Raw genomic sequence first — 8,544 nt, forward strand, 5'->3', positions numbered from 1 at the left:
ATAATGAATAATGTTAATCGCAGATAGTTGCAGTATTCATTGCCGTGCATACCCATCGCTAGGTTACAATAAACATATTGAATTTTTGAGGTGTACGGACCAGGGTCTAAGGGAAACAGTAAAATATCTTTCTCTGCCTTGTGCTTTAACATGATTTATTTTGTCTTTGTTGTAGACCATATCGGTGAAACCTGAAGAACGAGAACAGGCGTAACCCTTATAACATAGTACGTTTCTATTTCATTTTCCCTGAAGTTTAAATGTTATGGTGTTTTGTTTTCATAGGGGCTGCTCAGGTGGGGTGTTCTGAAGTGTTCCGCACAGTAAGATGTCCCAAATACAATTGGACAGGAAGTGAGTACATATGACGGACATGCGTGATACAGCATTAGGCTTTCTGATAACTGATTTAATTGATGACGACAAAACGGAAGATGATTTTGTCCTACCATTTCTTTGAGTGGACTTATGTAAGCTTTATTATTATTTCTTTTTTTTTTTCAATATGAATGAGATTGCGAGTATACGTAGGATGTCAAATTCTCGCGCAACCGTTATCAATCTGAACAGTTCTAATGTTAACTTTAGACCTACATGTAGTAATGGACAATTTGACGGTCATTTAATCAGGGACGTACATTTTGTATTATACATCCCTGCTTTAATTCATTCTGTCAAACTCATATTTAAACATAAAATGCAGTATGTTATGTACTAGACATATAACGTATTTTACCCGTCATTTATTCGTATTTCATTTAAGTCAGGGAAAATGACAACGCACAGACCCTGACGGAAGTGCGGCTTGCAAAGAATGTGTCGTGCGCAGGCGTGGTGACTTATACTGTACTTTCGATTTCGGTTAACTGTTAGTATGTACACATGGGCATGTCTAGTCTTATATTTAAGGGTCATCTATATAGCAGAATAATGTTGTATTTCAAACACGAATAAATATCTTAAAATTTGCACAAAAATAGTCATATAATATACCAAAATGTTTGTTGGGACATGTTGTGTCTTAAAATCACAAATAATTTGATGTAGATGCTAACAATTTCTTCTATAGAGTTACTTTGTGGTAAGTTGAAGCATGGACTAATTCTAAGTCACAAAAATAACCAAAACTGAAAATTAGCCCAGCTGTCATGTTCATAAGTGTCTATACCACAGGGTAGGAGCATTTGTTTGACCGGATTTGACTTTATGTAGGTATAAACACATATTTTGTTTTGACCTTGAAATGCAAATGGCGGCTGTGGATGATATTACACAAATATAGCATAAAGGGGGGCATTTCAGCCATTACAAATGCTCCTATATCATACTTTAAAGACATGATTATAGTAAGAATGACCTTTTTAGCTCGTCTCTTCGAAGAAGAGTGAGAGCTTATGTCGTCACTCCGGCGTCGGCGTTGGTTTTCCAAATGTTAAATTTTTGGTGCAAGTGTTGAAAGGCATATTAATTTATAGTAATATGGTCCCTGTGGGGGTCAAACTATCCTCTGCCGGAGTTAAACTAAAAGATTTTTTGGAAAAAAACTGATTTTTGAAAATTTTTGCGTTAAGTTTTTGGTGCAAGTGTTGAAAGGTATTAATACATCACTATATAATTGTACTAGGGTGCTGATAATTGGCAATAGAGTCCCTCTGGGGTTAAACTATCCCCTGCCAGAGTTAAAGTAAAAGATGTTTTTGGGAAAAAACCAGAATTTTCAAATTTTTGGACTTAGAATATTTCTGCGTTAAGTTTTTGGTGCAAGTGTTGAAAGGTATTAATACATCACTTTATAATTGTACTAGGGTGCTGATAGTTGGTAATAGACTCCCTCTTGGGTTAAACTACCCCCTGCCAGAGTTAAACTAAAAGATGTTTTTGGGAAAAAACCAGAATTTTCAAATTTTTGGACTTAGAATATTTCTGCGTTAAGTTTTTGGTGCAAGTGTTAATACATCACTTTATAATTGTACTAGGGTGCTTATATTTGGCAATAGAGTCCCTATGGAGTAAGACAATCCCTTCCTTGAGTAAAAATTTGATTTTTTCTTTTTAAATCTGTGTTTTTTTGTTTTTGTTTTTAAATCTTTGGACTTTGTGTTAACTTTATATTGTGAGTGTTGAAAGGCATAGTTATACATGGTATTAGGTTCCCTTTGGGGGTTGAACTATCCCTTTCCTGAGTTAAACTGAAATATTTTTTTTTTAAATTTTCGTGCAAATGTTGAAAGCTTTTTAACACATTACTTTATGATTGTACTAGGGTGCTGATATTTGGTAAGAGTCCCTATGGAGTTACACTATCCTTTCTTGGGGTGAAACTGAATATAAAACAATATGAAAACGTCACAATAGACAATTTATACCGGTCACATTTTTCAAGGGAGACAACTCTCATTAGGATATGTTGTCAAAAAATTGAAGAAATATGTCCAAAAGCAATTACATTTTTGTCTCCCAAATGCATGAATTCACAAAACATAATCTGATTAAGTAAACAATATAAATATTATTAATGCAATTTGCGAAACCATTCCAATTAATATATTTTAATTATTTATTGACAAACATTTGCGAGACGAGCTATGCTGTTCTCCAACAGCTCTTGTTAAGACAAATCGTCAAACTGGTGAGTTTTGGGCCCTTTTCAGAAATATATATCTTTTACCCCAAACTGAACGGATCAACAATTTTTCCTAAAAACAGTCTTCCTGTCATGTCTAGAGTTCTTTATAGTATCTAATTAGAGCATTTTTGACGTTTAAAATACCTTCTTATATGCCACAATTGTGTGATATTATTCACAACCGCCATTTGCATTTCAAGGTCAAAATAAAATCAGTGTTAATACATATCATAAAGCCAAATCTAGTCAAACCAATGCTCCTATTTTGTGCTTTAGACTCTTGTGAACAAAACGACATGACTGTTTTGCACAATAAATGCGATACAAATGAGTTAATTATGTCCCCCTGAAACATACACTTTTCTCGTGTTTTGTTGAAATTGACAAACAACTGAACAAATTAAATGTCAACAGCAAGGCCCACAGTTTGACATGATACATATCAAAATTTTATCAAGTTACTTCTATTAAATTGTACCCTAGTAGGGATTTATAGCCTTGTAAAATATCAACTGTTTTGGCTGGATTTGCTGTTTAGATGCCCCTTAAAAACTGCCAGAAGTACCTACATATTAAGACGTTCTGGCTATTTTTATAAGACTAGACATGCCCCTGTGGTATGTACAGTTGTATGTCTTGAAACATTTAAATATTATAAAATATGTGATTTCGTTTGGAAAGTGACGCAAACCAGATGCACATGTTCAAAGATCTTATTCTGACTGGTAGGAAATTGAACAATTTGTGATAGGCCGGAACTTTTGCCGATTTAAAGTGCTACCTCACTGAAGCATACTGCCGAAGACACCCAGCAGCACACCCAGCAGCACACCCCACCCGGTCACATTATACTGACAACGGGCAAACCAGTCGTCCCACTCCAAATATGCTGAGCGCTAAGCAGGAGTAGCAACTACCATTTTTTAAGACTCTGGTATGTCTCGACTAGGGGACAGAACCAAAAGCCTTCCTCACAGGGGCGAACGCTTAACTAAAGGCCAAAAGTGAGGCAGTGTCAACACCGGGTGATACCGGAAGTTACGAATCCGACGGGGAGTATATACAAGTCCGACGGGGAGTATCTACCCGAAGGGCGTAAGGACATGGCTGGGGTATGTTTTATGGTGATACATGGCATTTTAACATACTATTCGAAATACGATGATACCCACGGAATTCTACGCTATTTCCTTGATACATATCAGTAATTCGTTAATCTCATGAACTTGCCATGTTTGATTGATGCTCAATATTATCCGCCTGCCCTACTGTCAAACGACGAATTAGCTATGATTTTTGTCAAAAATACCCCATAATCGCGATCGAAACACAATGGACAGAGTTTTGGCATTAAACATTGACTGCAATAAACTATTAGTAATCAACAATTTGTTTGAATTACATCCATAAAGTACCTTAATTGGCTAATTATAATGACACGAAAAAATTCCGAAGGGGAAAATCTCTCTCCAATATCTGAATCCGACGGGGACTATCAGTACACGAAGTCGCGACTATGTGATACTTAAGCATTGAGCTTCTTTCATTTGGAAGTTATAGGCTGATGAATGCCAACTGGACAAAGGCAAATTTAATGAAGTGCGCTAGCGCTTCATGCTGCCTTTGTTCATTTGGCATTCATCAGCCCATAACTTCCAAATGAAAGCAGTTCAATGCTTATACTTAAATTTGACAACGATTTTTAAAGACTATATCCAGGAATTTTGCTCCTACGATGAACGAACAAATTATTATTGTCAAAGACGGAACCACCTTTTCAACAGCCATCTTTCGTTATCGCCGACGTGACAATTATGACGTCACTATATAATGACGTTATGGACTCGTAACCTTCAAGTGAGCTTGGTAAAGTTATACAGTGGGGCTGCAGTGTAAATGTAAATATATACATGTACAAGTATGTCAAGCATCGTACAGTGTGTGTATTGCGCTACACGTTATCAAAATGTAATAAGTCTAACTGAAAACTGTATGGGTTCAGTTGCTTTCGATCTTATGAAGCTCAATTCCACTTATGATAGTGTCCAGAATTAGCGAAACTGCTAACAAACTAAAATAGCAACAATTTGACGAATAAAGCTCCACGGAGCATGCGCATCTAACAGAAAATGTTTCTAACCTCTCCGTATAAGCCAAGTGAAATCATGTTTAAATCTGCAAGTGTGCCCGTCATTTACTCCATACGTTAGATGCATTGTTGCGCTGTTCTACTCCCAGGAGCTACTGCCTCTCTCGGACGCTTAAATGTCGTATTATAGATTGCAAAACAATTCACTGTTAGATATTCTGTGAAACTTTGATTCAATCCTGAATGTAACGTATTACTGATATGTTGTATATACACGTGAAAATGTCCAATTGACAAATATCATATAAATGATAACAGGAATTGTACACCTCTGAGAAACCAGAATTTTCCTGTATTAAACTTGTTTTCTCGTATCTATTTTTGGAAATCGGATGTCAGGACATAGCAGAAAATGGCGAAAAATCATTTGTCAATGTGTTCGTTTTCGAACTATTGCTGAATCAATTGTTGAATCAATTGATGTAACTCCTTACCAATGAATTTTGAAGTAGAGACTTTAATAACGTCAACACTTATTTCTTTTAATTTTCAAGATAATGCCAACACGTAAAAAGAGTTCGTTGTGGCTTCACGCGCCCCAAAAAATCCATTAAATCCAATTTCGTTAACTCCAAACCTTAAACGTTTTATTACGCCTCCAAAAATACGCATAAATGTTAACGGGTAAGAAGTCCCTGGATCAAATGTAAAACACCAGAATCTTCCGATAATTGGGTAAATCTAGAATTATCTGGAAATAAATGAAATCATGTGTCATATTGATAACAAGTATTTGATATCTGAATGAAAATCAAATAAAGCCTGTGTACTGATATACCCCGTCGGATTCAGATATTGGAGAGAGATTTTCCCCGTCGGAATGTTTTCGTGTCATTATAATTAGCCAATTAAGGTACTTTATAGCTGTAATCCAAACAAATTGTTGATAACTAATAGTTTATTGTAGTCAATGTTTAATGCCAAAACTCTGTCCATCGTGTTTTGATCGCGATTATTGGGTATTTTTGACAAAAATCATAGCAAATTCGTCGTTTGACAGTAGGGCAGCCGAATAATATTGAGCATCAATCAAACACTGCAAGTATATGAGATTAACGAATTACTGATATGTATAAAGGAAATAGCGTAGAATTCCGTGGGCATCATCATATTTCTGATAGTATGTGAAAATGCCATGTATCACTATAAAACGTATCACTATAAAACATACCCCAGCCATGTCCTTACGCCCTTCCGGTATATACTCCCCGTCAGATTCGTAACTTCCGGTATCACCCGGTGGTCAAGGGAGACGTTAGGAAGAAGAAACTTGTTTAGAAAGAAGAGAAAAGATTATATCCCAAATTTAGTCGCCTCTTACGATCATGCAATGTGGGCAGCAGGTACAATTCTTACTTTGTAGCCCTTCACCCCAGCATGCTACAGGCCCAATATCAAGTCCCTGGGCCTCTTGGTTATTGAGAAGTTGTTTGAATGAAAAAGTTGACGCCGGACGGACGCCGCACCACGGAATAAGCTCACTTGCCCTTCGGGCAGGTGAGCTAACAAAATGAGTGCATTGTTATTATAATATGACGTACAACACACATAACCTGATATACTCTTTATCATGTCATTTTCTAGTTCAGTGCATTGTTATTACAAGTGATCCGAGAGGGATCTTGGCGCCCACCATTGAATGATCTTGATAGGTTCCATGTCAGATTGATCTTTTCTCTACTTTTCCCTTCCTCTAAGTCTTACTAATCTGTGTAAATTCAGAAACAGCCCTCTAGTACTTTTCAAACAAGGGGAACCTTTATATAAAATTGAAGATTTAGCGATAATGGCTGTCTGCTGTTTTCGGATTGGTCCCAAAATGCAACACCAGGGACCAAGGGGAACCTACATATGAAATTTGAGAAATAGCGATAACAAACTTCAATTGTCAAAATACAAGATGGCTGCCTGTCGGGCAGGTTGTTTTCTGACTGGTCTCAAAATCTAATATGTATAACTAGGCACAGAGGGCAACCTACAAATGAAATTTCAGAAAGATCCCTTCAGCAATTTCTGATAAATAGCGATAACAACCTTCAATTGTCAAAATCCAAGATGGCTGCCTATCGGCCATGTTGTTTTCCGATAGGTCTCAAAATGCAATATGAATCACTAGGCCCAAGGGGAACCTACATATGAAATTTGAGAAAGATCCCTTCAGTATTTTCTGAGAAATAGCGATAACAAACTTCAATTATCAAAATCCAAGATGGCTGCCTGTCGGCCATGTTGTTTTCCGATTGGTCTCAAAATGCAATATGCATAACTAGGCACCAAGGGGAACCTACATATGAAATTTGAGAAAGATCTCTTCAGTACTTTCTCAGAAATAGCGATAACAAACTTCAATTGTCAAAATCCAAGATGGCTGCCTGTCGGCCATGTTGTTTTCCGATAGGTCTCAAAATGCAATATGCATTAATAGGCACCAAGGGGAACCCACATATGAAATTTGGGAAAGACCCTTTAGTACTTTCTGAAGATTAGCGATAACAAGAATTGTTTACGGACGGACGGAGGGACGGACGGACGACGGGCCACGGACGCAGGGCGATTTCAATAGCCCACCATCTGATTTTGGTTTGGTTTGGTTTATTTTGTTTAACGTCCTATTAACATCTAAGGTCATTTAAGGACGGCCTCCCATGCGTGCGACATGTATTCGTGTGGCGAGTGCGTATGTGTGTTTTGGGAGGCTGCGTTATGTTCGTGTTAAGTCTCCTTGTGATAGGCCGGAACTTTTGCCGATTTAAAGTGCTATCTCACTGAAGCATACTGCCGAAGACATCCAGCAGCACACCCCACCCGGTCACATTATACTGACAACGGGCCAACCAGTCGTCCCACTCCAAATATGCTGAGCGGTAAGCAGGAGTAGCAACTACCATTTTTAAAGACTCTGGTATGTCTCGGCCAGGGGACAGAACCCAAAGCCTTCCTCAAAGGGGCGAACGCTCAACTAAAGGCCAAAAGTGAGGCATTGTCAAGGGAGACATTAGGAAGAAAGAAGTGAAAAGATAAGATCCCAAGTTTAGTCGCCTCTTACGATCATGCAATGGGGGCAGCAGGTACAATTCTTACGCCCTACCTGCAGGGCAGACAACACACAGAACCTGATATACTCTGTCATGTTGTCATCTGGTTCTGTGCATTGTTATTATAACATAACAAACAGAACCAGATATACTCTTTGTCATGTTGTCATCTGGTTCTTACATGTCATATAAACTTGTGTGGGTTTTCTTATACGGTGTTATAATTTCCTCATAGGCTGCAGAATCGGCAAAAGTTTCGGCCTATCACAAGGAGACTTAACACGAACATACCGCAGCCTCCCAAAACACACATACGCACTCATCACATACATGCATGTCGCATGCACGGGAGGCCGTCCTTAAATGACCTTAGCTGTTAATAGGACGTTAAACAAAATAAACCAAACCAAACCAATCATAGGCTGCAGAATTGAAAAGCCCTATTGATGAAAGAGTTGTGAAGAAATTGAGGAGTCTTGTCAATGAGGGGATTCAAAATCCAAAGGAGATGCAAAGACATCTGAAAATTCTCGTTAAGGATATATTTGTTGATAGGGAGATGCCACGTATCATAAACAGAAGGTTTTTTCCAAGCAAAGAAGACATCAGAAAGCTGATTTACCAACAAAGACGTAAAACTGTACACAGCCTGATTGATCAGGAAGACCTTGCTGATAAAATCCGTGTATGGAAAGATGAAAGGCCAAATGATTCATGGACTCTCCTTCTCTCTT

The sequence above is a fragment of the Pecten maximus genome, chromosome 17 (assembly GCF_902652985.1).
Source record: "Pecten maximus chromosome 17, xPecMax1.1, whole genome shotgun sequence".
NCBI classification, from domain to species: domain Eukaryota; kingdom Metazoa; phylum Mollusca; class Bivalvia; order Pectinida; family Pectinidae; genus Pecten; species Pecten maximus.